The sequence below is a fragment of the Cervus canadensis genome, chromosome 8, assembly GCF_019320065.1.
Source record: "Cervus canadensis isolate Bull #8, Minnesota chromosome 8, ASM1932006v1, whole genome shotgun sequence".
NCBI lineage: Eukaryota > Metazoa > Chordata > Mammalia > Artiodactyla > Cervidae > Cervus > Cervus canadensis.
In genome coordinates, this window is record NC_057393.1 from 15,175,838 (window position 1) to 15,196,880 (window position 21,043).

At 45.5% G+C, this 21,043-nt stretch overlaps 1 protein-coding gene across 5 annotated transcripts in view; it reads left to right on the forward strand.

Moving 5' to 3' along the window:
* GFRA1 (GDNF family receptor alpha 1) overlaps positions 1 to 21,043 on the forward strand; it is a 224,351-nt gene that overhangs the window by 194,082 nt on the left and 9,226 nt on the right. The window lies entirely within an intron of this gene.

Consider the following 21,043-nt stretch of genomic DNA (forward strand, 5'->3'; position numbering starts at 1 on the left):
AACTTTTATAGGTTACTTTCCATTTACAGCTATTTCAGAATATTGTCTATATTCCTTGTGTTGTATAATACATCACTGAACCTGTCTTATACCCAGTAGTTTGTGCCTCCCACTCCTGTATTGCCCCTCCCCCCATCCTTCTCTCTACTTGTAAACACCAGTTTATTCTCTCTGTGAGTCTGCTTCATTTTTGTTATATTCACTAGTTTATTATATTTTTTAGATTCCACATATAAGTGATAAACAGTATTTGTCTTCTTCTGTCTGACTTATTTCACTTAGTATAATGCCTTCCAGGGTCATCCATGTTGCTGCAATTGGCAAAGTTTCGTTCTTTTTTATGGCTGAGTAGTAGTCCGTTTGTGTTTGTGTGTGTATCTTCTTTATCCATTCATCTGTTGGTGGACACTTAGGTTGCTTTCATATCTTGACTATTGTAAATAGTGCTTCTGTGAATATTGGGGTGCAGGTATCTTTTCAAATTAGCATTTTGTTTTTCTTGTATATATACCCATGAGTGGAACTGCAGACTCATGTGATAGCTCTGTCTTTAGTTTTTTTCTTTTTTTTTTTTTGAGAAACCTCCCATACTATTTTCCACAGTGGCTATACCAACTTACATTCCCAGCAACAGTACTCAAGAATCCCCTCTTCCCACATCCTCCACATGTTGTCTGTGTCCTTGTTGATGCTGACAGGTGTGAGATATCTCCTTGTGGTTTTCATTTGCATTTCCTTGATGATTATGATGTTGAGCATCTTTTCATGTGCCTGTTGGCCATCTGCATTTCCTCTTTGGAAAAATGTGTATTCAGTTCTTCTGCCCATTTTTTAATTGGGTTGTTTATTTCTTTGATGTTACGGTGTATGAGCTGTTTATATGTGTTGGACATTAATCACTTATCAGCCATTTCACTTGCAAATATTTTCTCCCATTTATGGGATTGTCTTGGGAGCCCTTGGCTTTGTCTCCATCACCAGCATTTAGACTCAACGTGGAGTATTTAATTCTATCTAAAGTTATGCCAGAGACAGTGTTATTAGTGAATTATTAAGGCAAATGTAGCATCCTGGACAGCTTCATTCTTCAGGAAGCACAAGAAGATGCTCTTTCGTTTGAGTTGCTGTGAGACACTGCACTGCAAACCCCTCGCGTGAAAACAGAGTCCAGTGAAAATGGCCCAGAGACTTCTTTGGGGTTGAGGCAGATCTCCAAGGGCCAGGACCACAATGACCTACAAATGGTCATTTCCTGACTTTAGTCAAAGCAGAGTGCCTATTCTGCCTTTATATTTTTTTCATCATAATGAGTATTCAGCTATTTGGGAACCTGTTCATTTTCACACACTTCACCTCTTCGGATATTACCCTCCCGATGGCTGGGGGAGAGATGGTGTGATTGTGTTGTTACGGCAGTGTTGTTCACCTTGTTCTTTCATCAGAGGATGTGGGGCTCCGTGAGGAGACACTTTGTCCCGAGCCCACAGAACTGGCAAGTCATGGAGCCAGCCCTGGAATCTGAGGCTTGTGTTCTTTCCTTGGTTCCTCCTGGATTTGAGAGGCAGTGGTGACCACATGGTGACTTCTGCCTCCTGCCATGCTAGGGGAAGGGACATGTGCCAAGCACAGTGATGTCCCTTCAGCCTTGTCACAGGAATACGTCCTCCCACCTCTCCATCACCCTCTCCTGGGGCCCCACCGAGATCCCCCTCACCAGAACACTAACCAGAAACTTCTCTGCAAATACCTTCTTGACTCACTGCCTTGTCTGTTCCCTGGAAAGTATTGGGGCAGTTTTTCTTTTTTTCTGTTTTACACTGTTTATTCATTTATTTGGCTATGCTGAGTCTTCATTGTGGCACGTGGGATACTTCATTGTGGCGCTCAGGCTCCTCGCTAGTTCTTCTCTCTAGTGCAGTCCCCAGACTGAGTTGCCCTGCTGCATGTGGGACCTTCATTTCCTGACCAGGGGTCAGGGATCAAACCTGCATCCCCTGCATTGGAAGGTGGATTCATAATCACTGGACCTCCAGGGAGGTTCCGGGTCAGGTTTTCTGCTCCTGCTTTGCTTGCTCTCGTCTCACCCCAACACTCCCCTCTTCTTCTTAAGATATCCCACCTGCCATTCAGCCGAGCTGTTTCTATTCTCGTCCTCCTGGGTCCCCACCAACATCGCACTCTCAAATGCACTCACACAGAAGACTAAGGAGAAGGTGGGTGGGAAGGCACAAGCCTAGGGTCAACCAGATGTTCTTCATACTTCTAAAGCATTTCCTGAGCCCTTCTCATCTTCAAAGCACCGTGCAAAAAATGCCAGAAGTAGGGGGAGGCTGGGGAATACTGCGGCATCTAACCTCGCCAGCCTGCACAGAGCCCTGCGGTTCAGGGAGGGGAAGCCACTTGTGCTAAGTCACCAGCTGGTTAGAGGTATGTCTAGAAGCAGACATAGCACCGCAGAGCAGTCTCTTCTTTCTCTGTGGCCAAGCCTCCGTGTCCTGCTTCCTCTTAGGTCAACCTTCCGTTCTTGTCGGGTCCGCTCAGATTCCAGCATCAATAAAGACTGGTGGCCAGATGAGAGTAGGACCCTGTTACAATCAGGTGATGACAGTGGCCAGAGGTGGTTCCTGACCACAAGAGGAGGCAAAGCTCTGGCTGCAGCAGAAACAGGTTCTTCTCTGCTCATATCTAAGTACGTGTAGCTTGAGGTAGAGGCATTGTCCAGCCTGTATATTAACCTCCTTTGGTGTTCTGGAAACTTCATGGAGGTGGGCATTCAAAACTAAAATTCTGTCCTCCGTGAATGTACAAATGGTAGGCAAGATGCAGCTGGTCAGTGTCTTTGGAAGTTCAGACTCTGTGAATAGGTGGCATCTCAGAAGAATAGTCGTTGCTGGAAACTCCTTCAAATTAGTTTTTCCCCATGGGAGAACAGTCTGCAGCCATGAGGAGGTGTTCTTCTCTGCATCTCCCTGTCAGCCCCCACCCCCCCAGATCATCTGTCCTCTGCTTTTTGGGGTACAGTGCTTGGCTTGGCCACCAGTGTTTACCTCCAGCTAGATCTGCTCTACCATCTCCCCTGTAAGGGGAACCCTGTACCACTGCAGGGTTTCCCTGGCAACGTCAGGGGACCCATGAGGTCTATTCCCAAGAAACAGGCTTTCCTTCCCCTGTACTAGTGGTAGGGACTCTGCCTCATAAACAGAGGGACAAAGTGCAATTAAAGTGTGATGTTTGTTTCAGGATTGCCATTTAACTTCTCAGCAGAGTGGGGCAGTGGAGACGGGGGAATACAGAGGAAGCAGGGGGACAGCCACACCTCTCTTCCTGATGACACGCACAATCCACCCATCTGGGAGCTAAACAGCATTTTACTTCTAGGGAGCTCTTAAGGGTTCCACGAAACCTCACCTTACCTCCTAAGATGATTCCCTATGAGAGCCCATTTTTGCACGCATGAGGCAGGGGGTGAGGGCTTGGGTCAAGCATGTGTGCAGACCCAGGCTCTCATCCTCACCAGCATTGTGACCTCTCCAAGCCTCCACTTCCTCATCTACAAAATGCTAGGACTTCTTTGGAGAAGGAAATGGCAACCCACTCCAGTGTTCTTGCCTGGGAAATCCCATGCACAGAGGAACCTGGCCAGCTGCAGTCCACGGGGTCACAAAGAGTCAGACTTCCTAGCTGCTAGATTGAGAGGATTAAATGGTGGTAATTTTTCATTGCCTGGGGTAGAGTGAATGTTCCAGAATGTCACATGTGATGCTTAGTCCCAAGTCAGTTGGCCATTTTTAGTCCCTTTGCAAGAGATGGATGGTGGTATTGTGCTTTGCTTGGGGTGTTACACTGGGGAATGGTGGTGTGAGTTAGCACTAACAGTTGTAGAGCAAGTTTCATTTTGTGAAACATTTCACATGCATTGTGCTCTTTAGTCCTCACAGCATCCCACGAGTCAGGTATGGTAGTTGTCCTTCTCTTTTACAAATGAGGCAACTGAGGCAGGGACATGATAGGAACTTAACCGAGATCATACAGTAATTCTCTGGTGGGGCTAGGATGTCTGACTCTGAGGCCAGTGCACGTTCTCCTTGCTCCATGACCTTGGACAACCTGGGCTCTTTCTTTGAATTAGAAGTGGATAGAGAGGAAGAAGTAAAAAATAGAAAAGGAGGTCATGCAGTATTTGTCTGTGTCTTAGCGTAATGTCCTCTAGGTTCATGATCTCATTTATATGTGGAATCTAAAAAAGTTGAACTGTTTAAAGCAGAGACTAGAATGGTGGTTACCGGGGGCTAGGAGTGGGAGAAATGGGAAGATGTTGGTTATAGGGTACAAACTTTCAGACATGCAAGGTGAACAAGATCTGGATATATATAGCATGGTGACAGTACTTAGCAATATCATATTATATGCTTGAAATTGCTTAGAGAGTACATCTTAGTTGTTCTTACCCCACCCCATGCCCAAAACTGGTAACTGTGTTAGATGAGTAATAATATGTTACTCAGCTTGATTGCTGTAAGCCTTTCACAATGTCTGAAAGTGAAAGTGTTAGTTGCTCATTTGTGTCCGACTCTTTGGGACCCTATGGACTGTAGCCCACCAAACTCCTCTGCCCATGTGATTCTCTGGACAAGAATACTGGAGTGGGTAGCCTTTCCCTTCTCTGGGAGATCTTCCAGACCCAAGGATCGTACTCAGGTCTTTTGCATTGCAGGCAGATTGTTTATCATGTGAGACACCAAGGAAGCCCCCAATGTATACATATATTGAAACATCAAGTTGTATGCCTTAAGTAAATACAATTTTTATTTGTCAATCATACCTCCATAAAGCTGAAGGGGGGTAGGAAGGATCGAAAAAAAGGAAAGGAGAAGCTGGATTTTGACAGACCCATGTGTCCCAGTGCTTCCTGAAGGCAGCAGTTTGAATGATGGAAAAAACAGAAAGCTCATGCTTTAGGCATGGATGTTTCATGACTAAATCCCAGGAGAGAGAGTATAAGGGAAAGACAAAGTTTGCCAGTAAAACTTCTTGCAGTTTGATGATCTCTTTAAAATGACCTACATTAAGAATGGTTGAAAGAATCAGTGGAAGCCAGAGGATCGGGAGGGATGAGTGACTGATGAGAAATGGGACTTAGCCCACGAGAACGTGGTCCCTGGCGTTGATTTAGAACTCTTGCTTCAACATAGGGCTCCCAGGAGACTCATTCTTCCCATCTGTCCTTCCTTTGCCTGCCTGGCTGTCTTCAGACAAATTACCATTTGCCAGGGGGTCCTAGAAATATCTTAGAATGGCGTTTGTCCCAGTGCATGTGTCATTACTCAGAATAGAACTGACTTAAACCAGCTTGGGATCCATTGGTAACAGATTTGGAGAAAGTCAACTATCTTTGGCAGCTCTAAAGTTCACTTCCCTTGAGAAGCACCCTCTTGTAATATTTTTAAATATACAATAATATGAGAAAACTCGGAGGGACTTGGGTTTCTGTCTTAACATTTGAGATAGATTTCCCCCTTGGAAGGGAAGAAATAAGAATAAACATTTTCAACAGTCGGTTTCAAAGTGTAATTATCAACAAACCAAACACAGTTCTGTTTGGGGAAAAGAGTAGCTTTGGGTGTGGTGTATATAGGGCTCATCTGCAGTTTCTATGAAAGGCTCAGCTTTAAAAAAAGCAAAACTGATTGATTAGTATAAAATGTCATAGAAACGTCTAAGAGCTAACCCCCTGAGGTGATAAAATACCAGGTTTTGGGTAGCCAGCCAAGCTCCCATGTCAGGATTAATTGGCAGGCATATTAGTAACAAGCGTGACACAGGCTGGGCTATTGTTGGCATATCCCTTTGACTTGTACAAAGTGGTCACATGATAAAGAAACATTAAAAATCCTACCAATTATTTCATCTTCTGTGCACTTGAGTGGCCTGGGAGCTGGAAAAAGCTCAGCATATTTAAATCAAATGTACTGTACTTGTCACTTATTTAAAGTAAATATCTTTTGGAAGTGTAGGTGTTAGAAAATCTCTACTTTGCGTTGTTGAACATCACTTAACTCTGGTGGCTTAAAGTGACGACCTCTTAAAGTAGCCTTTCTTTTGGCCCTAGCTTACAACGATCAAATAGGATTGTAGAGACTGGGGGATACAGCCTTGGGACTAGTGCTGAGGATCCTTGAGAAATCTTCACTGCCTCTGTCCCTTTTCTTGGAAGGAGATGTGAGGTGTGATTGAGAGGAGAAAATCTGATAGGTGGGGGTTCATGCTCAGAGCTAAAGCTGCAGGATGGAGGTCAGGTGGTTGTGGGCACTTAGTGGGGAATCTTGGGAACACAGCTAGTGACATCCAAAGTCAGTTTGTTTTTATGAACCAGAAAAACACATCTGTGAGTGAGACATGGAGGGACAGCAATTGTGGATCTCAGGTTTACGTCCCCTCTCCTCATCCTAGTGGTACTTTTAAGGCAGCATTCTAGAGAAGAACTCATGAAAGCAACTTTTTCGATCATAAAGGAGATGTGAGTGGGGTCTAAATGAATAACTTTTGCAAGAATGCTTACTCCTAAAGTCAGCAGTGCAAAAGCTGGCTGTCCCTTCCCCCCTTCAACAATCATGTCATCTTTGGCAGTCAGACTCTGCTGTCCCCGAGAGGGACTGTGCTGGCCCTCTGTGGGCCATGAGGGCAAAGACTCTGAGGTGGGCATTTTTTTTCTGGAGCAGACCACCTGGATTCACTCGATTTCAGGCTAGGTCTGCACCTCCCTGGTCTCTCAGGAAAGCCTCAGTACAGTCCCTTCTCTTGGCCAAGTACAATTTGAAGTTTATAGAAATGCATTGGGCACTTGTATGTTGTTGTTTAGTCACTGAGTTGTGTTAAACTCTTTGCAAACCCATGGACTGTAGCCCATCAGGCTCCTCTGTCCATGGGATTTCCAGGCAAGAATCCTGGAGGGGTTGCCATTTCCTTCCCCAGGGAATCTTCCCAACCCAGGGATCTAACCCGCGTCTCCTGCATCGGCAGGCAGATTCTTTACCACTGAGCCACCAGGGAAGCCCCTTGTGTGCTGAAGCACAACATTTACAGGTTGGTAGTAGGCGCAGGAGAGTGAAAAGTAAAAGTGAAAGTCACTCAGTCGTGTCGACGCTTTGTGACCCCGTGGACTGTAGTCCATGGAATTCTCCAGGCCAGAATACTGGAGAAGATAGCCATTCCCTTCTCCAGGGGATCTTCCCAACCCAGGGATCGAACCCAGGTCTCCTGCCTTGCAGGTGGATTCTTTACCAGCTTAGCCACCAAGGAAGCCCAGTAGGGGCAGGGGGTGATGCAATTTGGCTGTCTTTAACCTCTGCATATAACCTCTTTAACTCATACATATTAGAATATTTGAATATTGAATTTGAATGTTCAATATTAGAATATTGCAAGAATCTCTATCTGATAAGATCTTCCATCTTGGAAAAACAGCATGCCTTACCCTTCTACTGCCCCAGTACCTCATCAGGCCTAAACAAAGTCCACCTGCCTGGATAGGGCCAGACCAGACCGGAAATGATTTTGAAGCTCTTCCCAGACAGGCCAAACCCCAAAAGTCTCAGTATGGCAGGAAGGCAATTATCCAACCCTGCTAAATACCCAGGACTCTGCTGGCTGTGACCAAGTGAAAATTTTAAGTGTTGAGTTTTAAAAGGAAAGCTGCCAATGGGTGTTCTGTAAATCATTTGTGCCAGAAGACTGACCCCATTATGTCAGCTAATCCTGGAAATACAGGAGGTAAATTTAAATCTTCTAGCATGAAGCACTTAATCAATATTCTAAATGTTTTCCTTGCAATTTATGCTAGCAGAGCAATGGGGTGCTTTGGCGTCCCGTTAATCTTCTGGAGAAGAGGCGCTGGAGAGTAAGGCTAGGGTGGTGGGGTTTTGCACAGGCTGACTGCTGGGAGGATGGGAAGCTAAGAAGGAGATAGGGAGAGATGCTTATTCCACATCCGGCCCCTTGCGTGGCAGACTTGTCCCCTGGACTCATGCCATCCTTACCAGTGGTTAGAGCTGCCTGGCAGGTACCTCCTTTTCAGCCTGTGGTTGACAACCTCAAAGTTGCTTTGCTGGGAAGAGCATGATCTTTGGAGTTGGTTGAACTTGAGTTAGGTTCCTAGCTCACTTCCCATTGCTCTCTGCCCTGGGGCATATTTCTTACTGTCTCTAAATGTCTCCTGTAAGTTATCACCCACCTCTTGGGTTTGTTGTGAGGATTAGAGAACTAGCACCGCTACGCAGAGGGCTCAGTGTGACTAGCCAGCCCTTTGCACTTGGAAGTGGCCACTGTTACGATGATTGATGAGCTTTAGCTCTGGATCTTGGAGCCATACAGGAAGGTTGTTCTCTGCTTTGGGTGGGGCGGGGGTGGGGGTGGACATGGATGAGGAAAGATGGAGCCCTTTAGGTTTTGCTTCCTTAACTTGCAAGAAGGGTTTGAACCTCATGATATCCTGCTGGTTCTACTATGTGGTCATTGTAGAATGTCCCAAGGAAGGAGGGGAAGGGGAGGAATATTCTATGGACAGCTGGCCAAGAAGGAAAGGAAACCCAAGACAATAAAGAAAGGACCTGGGATTAGAACTGTTTGAAATTCCATCCCTCCATGCCCAGGAGTCTCATGAGAAAACCACCTAAAATCAGACTCTCAGTGCTGTGAACTTGGAACCACGACAGTAGTCACGTCTTGGTCCAGCCTGGGTGTAAGAGTAGGACTCTGATTGCCACATCTTCTGAACTAGTGCTGACGTTGGGAAGAGGTGACACGCTGGTAAAAAGGAAGCACTCTCATTTGCTAAAAAGATAGTGTTTGAGAGCTAACCCTGCCTCTTAGCCTCAAAGACCAGAAGTTTGCAGTCTTTCCTGTATCTGCATTCCACCAGCGCTCTTATTTGCCTAATATTTATCTTTAAACTCAGTGTCTTTTAATAGGCATACTGTTAATAACATTTGTGAAACCAGAATCAATGCAATAGCTCTCTATATTTAAAAAATCATTATATATATTAAAGTAATAAAAATGTTTTTTATGCTACTAAATAATGTCCCATATGCAAGTGGTTCCCAAACCCCACTTTAGGAAACATTAAAATCTATTCATATGACAGATCCTAGAGCTATTTTCTTTGGTAATTTGCATCACCTCTGCTTTTTATGGTTTTGTATTAATAAAGCAAATATGCAAATAGTTCTTTCAGTGGGTCAAGAACTATTCTAAGCACATTACATAAATACATATATATATATATATATGCTATATGATGCTGGGAAAGATTGAGGACAGGAGGAGAAGAGGGTGACTGAGGATGAAATGGTTGGATGGCATCATTGATTCAATGGACATGAGTTTGAGCAAACTCCAGGAGATGGTAAAGGACAGAGAAGCCTGGCATGCTGCAGTCCATGGGGTCACAAAGAGTCGGACATGACTGAGCAGCTGAACAACAATATGTATGTGTGCATATATGTTATGTATATAAACTCATTCAATTTTGATAGTAACTTCATGAGGTTACTACTGTTATGATTCCCATTTTTCAGATGATAGACCTGAGACACATAGAGCCTTGATCAGGAGAAGAGAAAGTGAACAGCAGCCTATTTCTCCTCTGTGCATTTTTAACTGGCTATACTGTATAATACGTAAATCAGAACATTTTACCTTTTTGTTTCTGGATAACATTTTTCATCCAATAGAGACTAAATCAGTCTCTAAATTCTTGTTGAACATCTGGCAGATTGAGGTGCCAGACTGGTTCATAAACCAGCATAAAGAAAGGTAATGATGCTTATTCTGACGCCAACTGGTGTCCTGCGGTACAGCTCAATTCTGACACTAGCCCCCTGAGTTATCACAGATGCTACAGGTTAAGGGCATGGTCCCAACAAGACTGCCCACTTCAGATGCCAGCCAAACTCCAGGGGTCTCCAGGCCACCCGCTTTTCTGACCAGCTGGCTAAAAATTCAATTGTGAAACTTCCATAAAGGCTGTTCAGTGACCTCTTGGCTATGAACTGAAGAGTTCTGTAGGTCAGGCTTACTCAGTTTCAGCCCTGTTAGCCTGTTGGCCTGGTAATGCTTTGTTGTGGGGATTGCCCTGTGCCTGGCAGGTTGTTGAGCAGCACCCCAGGCCTCTGCCTTCTAGATGCCAGGAGCCCCTTTCCTCAACTGTGACAACCAGAAGTGGACCCACACACTTAGCAAGTGTCTCCTGCAGGACATATTCACCCCTGGTGGGGGACCACTCAGGTGTCTCAGTGGTAAAGAATCCACCTGCCAGTGTGGGAGACAAAGAAGACTCGGGTTCTATCCCTGGATCGGGAAGATCCCCTGGAGGAGGGAATGGCCACCCACTCCAGTATTCCTGCCTAAAGAATACCATGAACAGAGGAGCCTGGCGATCTGCAGTCCATGGGGTCACAAAGAGTCAGACGTGACTGAGCACACACACTCGCCCAGGAAATGAGGGCTGCTTCAAAAGCCCTCTCTCCTTTCTACTAATATCAGAGACGGCGGTGTGTGAGAGTCTTCTCGGGTTTCTTCCTTGTGTGTGGTGAGGAACATCAGGAGATGGAGGAGCAGATGGGTGCGTTGGACCAAATCTAAGTTGTGCCAGCAAGAGCAATGTGAAAAGGGGCTCTGGTGACCACCACATGCCCAATTTGCGACACTTAGCTTCCCCAAGGCCACACTCGCCTCAGAGTGAGGCCCGTGATAGAATCCTAAGCGGTGTTAACAGAAGTATTTGACCCGCTTCTCATCATTCAGGGACCCACAGGTGTCTGCGGCCTTCGGACCTTCTCTGAGGCCTCAGCCCTTCTGAGTGATAATTTCACCCATCCAGCATCCCAGATAAGCGCCCTACTGGTGACACGTCAAAAGACTTCTACTCCGCAACCAGAATGGATAGAAGTGTTCAGACCAAACTGCAGTTGGGTTTCTTCTGCATGGACTTTGAGGCTGGGGGAGTTTTAGGAGGGGCTGCAACCCACTGGGATCATGAGGCCAGTGCCAGATGGGTCAGCACTGAGCCCTCAGCACATGCGCTGAATCTAGATGAGTGTGACTTCTGGGTGCCATTTCCTGGGCCTTTTGTTTAAGAAAACAGTCTTGGTGCAGTATGTTATTTGTAGCACTTGGTTTGCGGTTTCTGAGAGGTTGCCGTCATTTCTGTGTAATACACAGTGTTTTCTAGCACCCATTGTGTTTTGTGTGTCATAAAAAAAAAAAAATTTCCAAATTTTGGCTGCACCTGGAGTTTCCATTGCAGAATGCTCTCCTGCTCAGAGGGAGTTTATGTCCTGGGAGAAATGAGCTGCGGGGGGTTGGAGGGGGTGGGGATGGTCTTCCTTTAGCAGAAGCATGAAGCCTCAGGGGACCCTACCCGCCTGCGGCCCCTGGGTTCCCCCAGCAGCCTGCTTTTGGAGCTTGGGACCAGACTGCCAAGTGGCCCCGGGGCCCTGTGTGATGGGCCCAGCTACTCATTGCGTGGAGACTGACAGTGACCTCCTGGGACTTAATCTTCCCGGTTTTAGGTGCCAGCAGATGAGCTCAGAGGAAGCTGTATCCCAAAATCCACCCATGTTAGCCCCGGGAGGAAATAGGCTGTTGTAAAAACACTTTTGGAAATAACTGCTTGTAGAGCGTTTTCAAAGCCCTTCATCCAGGAGAGTGCTTGAATTCAGAGTTCAGAATTGGGTAGGACTCTGTTAAGGCTGCCATACAATCCAGCATGCCAGAACGCATTTTCAACTGTGTAGTCAAAGCCTATTGGAAATGGAAGCTTTCAGGGTAAAATGGGCACCAAAACACAGGAATGTCATCTCGGAGGCTAGGCTTCCTAGTAGGTACATATACACGTCACCTTGTAGCACAGAGCACGGTGTCATCCCTTGTGTTCATTTGCTGGGGCAGCCTTAACAAAGTACCTGCCGTAGACTGAGCGGTAAGACAACAGAAATGTATTGGGTAGGGAACCCGAACAAACTTTTTGGCCAACTCAGTCCTTCCCACAGTGTTGGAGGCTGGAAGTCCAAAGTCAAGGTGTCAACAGGTTTGGTTTCTCCGAAGGCTTCTCTCCTTGGCTTGTAGATGCCTTTCCTTCTTGCTGTATCCTTACGTGGCCTTTCCTCTGTGTGTGCACACCTTGGAGTCTGTGTGTCCAAATTTCCTTTTTGTATAAGGATGCCAGTCAGATTGGATGAGGGGCCACCCTAATGGCCTCGTTTTAACCTAATTGTCTTTTTAAAGATCCTGTCTCCATCCATTGTCACCCATGTGACCACCGATAGTCATATCCTGAGATAACTGAAGGTTAGGAATTCAATGTATGAATTTTTGAGCCCATAACATAACACGTAAGTGGCAGGCACTCAGCAACAAAACATTTGACATTTTAAAAATCTCGCCTATGGCGTGACTTTAAGGGGAGAAGTTTGCTGTTATCATAAGCAATTCTTCAATCCCCAGGGCTCTAAGTGTCCCCTGTGCAGCCTTTGAACATGAGAGGCTCTGACTGTTGGTGGTTCTATGGTTGAAGGAATATGGGGAGAGGAAAGGCACCTCCCTAGGGGACCAGCTCTCCTGAGAAGCCTGCAGACATCAGGTGTTGTGTGCCTTGCTGAATCAGATGCTATCAGATTTCGGGCTTCTGCAAACTTAATTCAAGTAACGGTTTCTTTGTGATTGGTGTATTAGCATGGTAGCTGACTTCAGTTCAACATATTGTTGGAATCCACAATACTGTAATTTAAGATTATTTTATCAGCAGTAAAGGGTTTTATAATTCATTTAAAAAGTTGTAATGGGCTCGAGCATCTTCAGTATAGTTTAATAATATAACATTTTATAGCTGGCTGTAAAATTTCAGATTACGATTTTAGCAATTGCGCAATTCTATTTTATAGTTTAATAATTGTTCAAATGAGGGAGAGTGTAAAGTTCCTAAAAACCAATTTAATGACTGAGAAAAATAGCCGTTATCCAAATCTATTGTACACCTTTAATGAACCCAGATGTCACCTTCTCAACAAAGGCAGATCGCGACATCTATTTTTCTCAGCCACAAAGCCCCGCAAATTAAGCACACAGAGTACAGTGTCTCTGAGTTATAATTTTCTCCTTTTTCCCTCTTATATCCCTAATCTCCTAGAGCTGGAATAAGCCTGTGGCCCCCACGGGGTGAATGGCAGCCAGGCCAGTGAAAGTTTCAGTAGGAACAGGGAGTGAATTGGCTTTCTCTTAAGAAGATTCTGCATTTTACAAATAGCCCCTTGATCTCACTACTTCAACCCCAACCCTTAACTCTAAGAAGTTAAGAAGTCTTGTATAAATGCCTCCAGATAACTCCCTACTTCTCCATTCTTTGGTGTAAGTGGCAACATGGGGAGCCCTACATTACTACATTGCTCTGCTATGCTTAGTTGCTCAGTCATGTCCAACTCTTTGTGACCCCATGGACTGTAGCCCCCCCAGGCACCTCTGTCCATGGGGATTCTCCAGGCAAGAATACTGGAGTGGTTTGCCGTGCCCTCCTGCAGGGGATCTTCCCAACCCAGGGATCAAACCCACATCTCCCACATTGCAGGCAGATTCTTTCTGAGCCACCAGGGAAGCCCGCATGATCATAGAATTGTACACTATCATTGTTGTTCAGTCACTCAGTCTGTCCGACTCTGCAACCCCATGGACTTTAGCACACCAGGCTTCCCTGTCCTTCACTATCTCCTGGAGTTCACTCAGACTCACGGCTATTGAGTCGATGATGCCATCCAACCATCTCATCCTCTGCCACCTCATTCTCCTCCTGTCCTCAATCTTTCCCGACATCATTTCTAGTGTGTCGGCTCTTCACATCAGGTGGCCAAAGTATTGGAGCTTCAGTTTCAGCATCAGTTTTTCCAATGAATATTCAGGATTGATTTCCTCGTTACACAAAATTAAAGTGTTGGCATATGGTATCGGGGAGAAGGCATTGTGTCATGTTATCATTGGAGTTATAGTTCGTGTTATTATATTTTGGGGGTTTTCCAGGTATATCATCCCACCACTAAAGTCAGTAGATAAGAGGTCCTGGGCCAGGTACGCAAACCCAATAACCATGGAGCATACAGAGCATACCTTGGGAATACAGTCCCAGAATGGTTGGGTGCAGTGTGTTTCTCCAGGATTGTGAGGGGGGTGGAGCTCTTGCTCAGAGCCCTGTTTTTGTTACAGAGAAATGGCATCAGTCAGAGGAAGCCTTATGTGGCTGGAATCCTTTCTCTCTGAGATGCAATCTGAGGACTTGGGGCCCACAGCCTGTTTCTACTCTGTTGTAAGCAGCCATGTCTGTTACATGAATAGTGGGGAGGCTGACTCTGAACTGCCCACCTGAGAAGTAAACAGGGGAGTGGTCATCCGTAGTGACTGCAGCCCATCTCCTGTATCATCTGGAAATGATGCAAGCTTATCTCCTTTTCTATCTCACACTTAGGGCCCTAGTTGATTGTTGTTGTTGTTTAGTCCCCAAGTCATGTCCAACTCTTGCAACCCCATGGACTGTAGCCCACCAGGCTTCTCTGTCTATGGGATTTCCCAGGCAAGAATACTGGAGTGGGATTGCCATTTCCTCCTCCAGGGAATCTTCCTGACCCAGGGATCAAACCTGCTTCTCCTGTGTTGGCAGGCAGATTCTTTACCGATGGCCACCAGGGAAGCCCTGCTCTAGATGATACACCCTTCTTAGTCAGCTCCAGAGAATTTCTAGTTGAAATTTGGTGTTGCTTAGGAACAACATAAGGCTGTCCATTATCCAATGGCATTTGGATATCTTTTGGCAGGTCAGGGTCATCTCAGCATTGATGCCACAGCTGAAAGGCACTGTTGCTGCCCAGGGACAGTCATGTGCTCCAGGCTTCAGCTGCTATCTGCACTTATTCCCCACCCCAGCACTCGACAACCCCTATGTCATATCAGGGGAGGGTATCACTTAATAATTCTGGATTCCTTTGGAGAGTCAAGGCAAGGCCATCATTTTTTTTTCTCCCAAACCAAGTTCACATTCAGGTAATATACCTGAAGCCTTGTCCATGCCGATGCTGGACAAGGGATCATGCAGATGGTGTATCAAGAGTGGCATGGTTATTTCTCAAAGTTGCTTTTTTAGGAAAAAGAGGCCATGTGCCTCGAAGTAGAAAATACTGAAGGACAAGACTTCCTGCTACAATAAAATCGGGCCTTCCTGTAGACTGCAGCAGACAGTAGTGTCAGCTCCCCAGTCCTTGGATTCATCGTCTGTAATATGGGGGTAATGTGCAGGCCACCTGGAGGGTTGTGATAATTAAACAAATTAAAATTCTTAAGCATAGTTACTGAGCCTCCAGCACAGTAACTGTTTATATCATTATTTTATCCTCTTGGTTCATCTGTGCTGACCATGAGACAGAAGGAGCCTTTACGAAGGGACCATTCAGTGGCTTTTATCCCAAAATAATCTGGGGAATGAACGTGGGCATTGTACAGGGTGTGGACCCTGTGGAAGTGGGTCTCAAGTTGAAATAATTTCACATGGTCACCCATTTATGATGTGTTCTCCTAAACATTTTTGGGTTTTTTTGCTACTTTTCTCAAAAAGGGAAAATAGCCACTTAAGGATGGGGAAGGGAAGAGTAGGCCCCCTTGATGCATTCTGGGTAAAGCCATCAGGCCACCAGCCCCTGTGGTCCAGAGGGCAGTGAGGCCAGCCCATCAGAGGGATAGTAATTCAGCAGTTGGACAATTGCTTAACCCAATTGCTGGGTAATAAACATGCTTAATAAAAAGGAATAGGACGTCTGCACCATCTTGGCTATAAATATGTTCTCTTGTTCTGGGGAACCTACAAGAATACCTCTGAGCACACTTAGATCGCATACTATAAATAAATCCAATTTCTTGTATCCCCTACTGACCTTTTATCCTTAGGACTTCTAACCGACAGTGCTTCCCTGAATAATAGACTGTGCCTGTGTTTGAGCTGTGGAGCTCACTTGTGGGAGGAAAATGGCTCTGGTTCTCTTGGGGGGGAGGTTCAATGAAGCGTTCCCCTCCCCTGCGTCCCTCCTGTTTGAGGGCCAGTCACATCGTGGATAAGGGTAGAGAGCGAGCTCAAGATGGTGTGCACTGAGAAGACATCGCAGGATTTTCCCCCAGGGCAGCTGTCCCCTGCCTGCCCCTTGGCTTCAGGGACCTTAGATGTGACCTGACAGATGCTCACCTCTGGGGGCTCTTGGGGGAGCAGAACCCACCAGGCCTGGCTTGACCTCTGATCCCTTGGGTTGATTCTAGGCTGCCTCAGCTGGCTCTGTCCATGCTGGCTGTGTGACCCCAGGCGTCTTACCCTTATTATTCTAAGGGTTGATTTAAGGAATATGTGTGATAATAGGTAATGAGTACCCTAGTGGCTCAGATAGTAAAGAATCTGCCTGCAATGTGGAGACCCAGTTTTGACTATCCCTGGGTGGGGAAGATCCGCTCAAGGAGAAAATGGCAACCCTCTCCAGTATTCTTGCCTGGGATATCCCGTGGACAGAGGAGCCTGGCAGGCTACAGTTCATGGGGTTGCGAAGAGTCAGACACGAGTGAGCGACTTAAAACTTCAGTTCACCGTGTCTGGCATGGAGTTAATATGCATGAGTTTTACATTCAGAATCAAAGAGATTCAAATCTCAAGACAGCCACTCAGAGCTGGGGAAACTTGGGCAGGTCCCAACCTCTCTGAAACCCTTGTGTCCTGATCTGTACCAAAGGGGACTGCACCCCTCAGAAAGTCATTTGAGTTCTTGGAGAGCATTCAGTAACATGTGGATGGAATCATTATCAATGGAGGCTATTCTCTTTTTTTTTTTTGAATTTTTTTTTCATTTATTTTTATTAGGTGGAGGCTAATTACTTCACAACATTGCAGTGGGTTTTGTCATACATTGACATGAATCAGCCATGGAGTTACATGTATTCCCCATCCTGATCCCCCTCCCACCCCTCTCCACCCGATTCCTCTGGGTCTTCCCAGTGCACCAGGCCCGAGCACTTGTCTCATGCATCCCACCTGGGCTGGTGATCTGTTTCACTATAGATAATACACATGCTGTCCTCTCGAAACATCCCACCCTTGAATTCTCCCACAGAGCCCAAATAGAGTCCACACAGAGTCCAATGAAGGCTATTCTTAAAGAGTAGCAGTCATGATCATCACAGTCATTATCACTATCAGTCTACTTGGTTTTCCTCTATTTTCTAGAACATTTTTCTCTGGCTATTAAAAGCACAGTCTTTAAAAAAAGTTCCTCAGTTTTTTGCCTTTGCTTGGTTTCTTGCTGCCCCATGAATGCTCTGTCTTCCCATCCAGCAAGTGAACAAAAGCCCAGGGTCCATCTGTCTCCAGACCTGGGCGTTTTATATCAAACCTTAGTTGCCACCATAAGTCACAGAACCATTACAGGGCCACTCTCCGCGGCACATAAATGCACAGGAGAATGAGAGGCTTAATAAATATTATCTGATGGTGATGAGGGCGCGTGTCTGATGAAATTGGCTTTATGCACCTCTCACCAGGGACCACGATGAATCTTTTCTGCTGCTGTCTGCACACTTGCATTTCTGAATGCACATTTGGGAAAACAAATGCTTCCTTTTGGGGCTTTCCCCCCTAGTCACTGTTACACCATGATCACTGAATATTGGCTCTACAAAGTTCCCCCACCCCAAACCAAAACGTCTGTTTCAAGCAATGTTTGGTATAATCTTCCTATTAATTGGACCTAATTTTCTAAAATGCAGCTCATAATTGCTTCTTGTCTGAATATTTTACTAATCAAGCAAGTTAAGCATGAATGAAAACACCCGGTTCTCTGATGTAGTTGGCAACTTGTGTTTGCCTCAACTTGGGGGAAAGCGAAATAGATGTAAGATGATCTGGTGAAGTTAGGGAAAGAAGAAAGGCCAGGCCGAGTGCCGCGTTAAGCTCCCTGCTGTAGACAGTGTCTGCACACAGCGCTACTTGCCATCCTGCCATTAGTGTTAAATTACAAGCGCCAGGCTGCAGACATCCTTTTATGGTGTGCGGGAGACTGACAGGCCAGCCCGAGGGACTGCTTAGCTAATGGAGGACTGTTGATATATCTTACAGGACTGTATCTCTTTCATCGCATTCATTTTTTAAATCCGAGGAAACACAGAAGATCACGAGCCAGTTCTATTCAATATCACGTTCACAAGGCAAATTAGCTGAAGCTTTTGCATTTTTCCCACCCCTGCCTGAATCCGAGAACACTCAGCATGGGGACCATAGAAGAGCTCGGAGATCATCAACAGCAACTTGGATTTTTAAAAGCACTTCCAACACGAGTATCACATTTGATTCTCACAACTCTGTGAAGTGGGCAGCAGGGTGCAGTTATAATAATTATAGATGATGGTTGAAAAGCCAGGACAGGACCTTCCTAACCTGTGTTCTTTATAGCATACCATATCAATCAAGCTGGTACCAGGAGTGAGTTCTAAATCATTCAATTTAGAGTTCTCAATCAGTTCTAGAAATTCTAACTGACCCACATTTAACCAATTCAGCACATAAGCCAACCTCGCCACCATCCCCCTGTAAACATCCGATGCCCAAGGCAGGCTGAATGCCCCACACTAGGGGCCTCTCTCCTTCTGCTCACCTGGGCCCCTTGCTTTCTCCAGTGGAGATGCAAGCTTAAAAGATTCAGGATCATTTATTCTCAAACCTTTAGGTGCTGTTGTATTTGGTATTTTGCTTACCTATTTTAATTATTTATTTGGAGAAGGAAATGGCAGCCCACTCCGGTATTTTTGCCTGGAGAACCTCATGGACAGAGGAGCCTGGAGGGTCCATAGGATTACAAAGAGTCGGACACGACTTAACTACTGAACATTTTAATTAAATAAGCTGACTACAATGTAGTTTAAATTCCGCTTCCATTTAAAAGTGGCTTTGGATTAGGTGTAGGCCAAACAACAATAAAAGACTGAGAAAAAAATTTTAAGTATAGGGAAATTGTGCACTGAGATTCCTTGGTGGGTATCAAACAGAAGTCATTTCTGTTTTAAAGAAATGAAAACTGGATGTTGTAGATTTCAAATGATAGGTGTAGCTTAGGCAGAACGTAAGCCAGGGAATTCCAGTCAGCAAACTCTTTTTTTAAAAAACTTTTCAAAGTGGCCTTGATTATGTATCCAAAAATCAGTCAATGTATGACATTCAATTTTTAAATTAAAATGTTTGATACAATACAGCCAGTAGAATATTACTTGGCCTTAAAAAAGGATAAGATTCTGCAATATGCAACGATGTGAACAAATCTGGAGGACCTCATGATAAGTGAAACATCCCCATCACAGGGACAAATACTGCATGATTCCACTCTCATGGGGTATTTAAAATAGTCAAATTCATGGAAGCAAAGAATAGAATTTGTGTTTCCAGGGGCTGAGGGAAGGGAGCATAAGGAGATGTTCAGCAGGGACGCAGGGTCAGTTATGCAAGATGAGTAAGTTCTAGAGGCCTGCTGTGTAACCTCGTGCCTGTCCGTAACCGTGCTGTGTTGTACACTTAAAAATTTAAGAGGGTAGATCTCATGTGAAGTGTTCTTACCGCAGTGATTTTAAAAAGGAGTTTCTAAATTTTAAAAAATGGATACAAATGTGTAATTTTAAAGTGATTTAGTGATTTTGCTCTTTAACTTAATTTCTTTAATGACCAAGGGCCCAGCCCCCAGGGCGGTCAGGTTAGAAAGTTTCTACTCTAGGCTTGGCCGTGCATGCTAAGTCAATTCAGTCATGTCTGACTCTTGGCGACCCTGTGGACTGTAACCCTCCAGGCTCCTCTGTCCATGGGATTCTCCAGGCAAGAATACTGGAGTGTGTTGTCATGCTCTCCTCCAGGGTGATTTTCCCGACCCAGGGATTGAACCCACATGTCTTATGTCTCCTGCATTTGCAGGTGTGTTCTTTACCACTAATGCCAACAGGGATTGAACCTGCACCCCCTGCATTGCAAGGCAAAGTCTTAACCACCGGACCACCAGGGAAGTTCCTCAGGCTTGGCTCTAAGCTCAACCTAAATTGCAATGTTACACTTAGAACAACCCACAGGTACCAAGTCTCCAATAACTTCTAGACTCTAGAACATGAATCCATATCACCCAAACACACACTCACTTCATGCAGTGAGTTCACTGCACTCTGGTTGTTGGAGGCCTTGTCTGAACAGCCCAACTGGGATCTGAGCCTATGCTTTCTTGGGATGAGGAAGTATGCCTTCAGGCCTCCAGTCCTCTCCCCACCCCCTTCTTATGACTGGCCTCAACCTGCCCAGAGTCTGCCAGACTAACTAAACTTGGCACCCGTGAGCCTTCCGAAACCTGTACTGAGTGAAACATCTTTATAAGGTCTTCTTAGAGCTTAATATAATGAAAGCCTTTTGGCTGAGGTTCAGGTAATATGCAGACACAGTGTCTTGGAGGGAGTAGGTAGACGAGACGTGGTAGGAAAGCTGCCCAAGAATTATTTCACTCCCATCTCATTAGTACCCTCCTCACAGACTCTCTGCCCCTTCCCAACCCATGGGGCTGGCAAAAATCAGCTTGGAGAAAACAGCCAAACATAGGCTCTGAAAGACAAACACCCAAACCCAGGGGCTCAGAGCAGACCTTATTTATGTGTCCACTTGTTTTACACGCTGACTTGACTACACATTATTCAGACCAGTGGTTGCAAGCAGTTGTTACTAAGTTCGTAGCAAAAGCAAATCACCCGGAAGGTGAGTTTCAAAACAGACAGGGACAGGGATTTTAGAAAGGCTGGCCAACTGCTTGTGACCTGACCAGAAATAAAACATCTCCTGCCTCTCCCAAAGTCAACAGGCAAAATCTGAAAAGCTGAGAAGTGTGCCACTGGGCACACGACCATTACTTTGCTCAGATCCACTAGGCAGGCAGCTTCTTTTTTCTGTCTTCTTTGTGTGTGT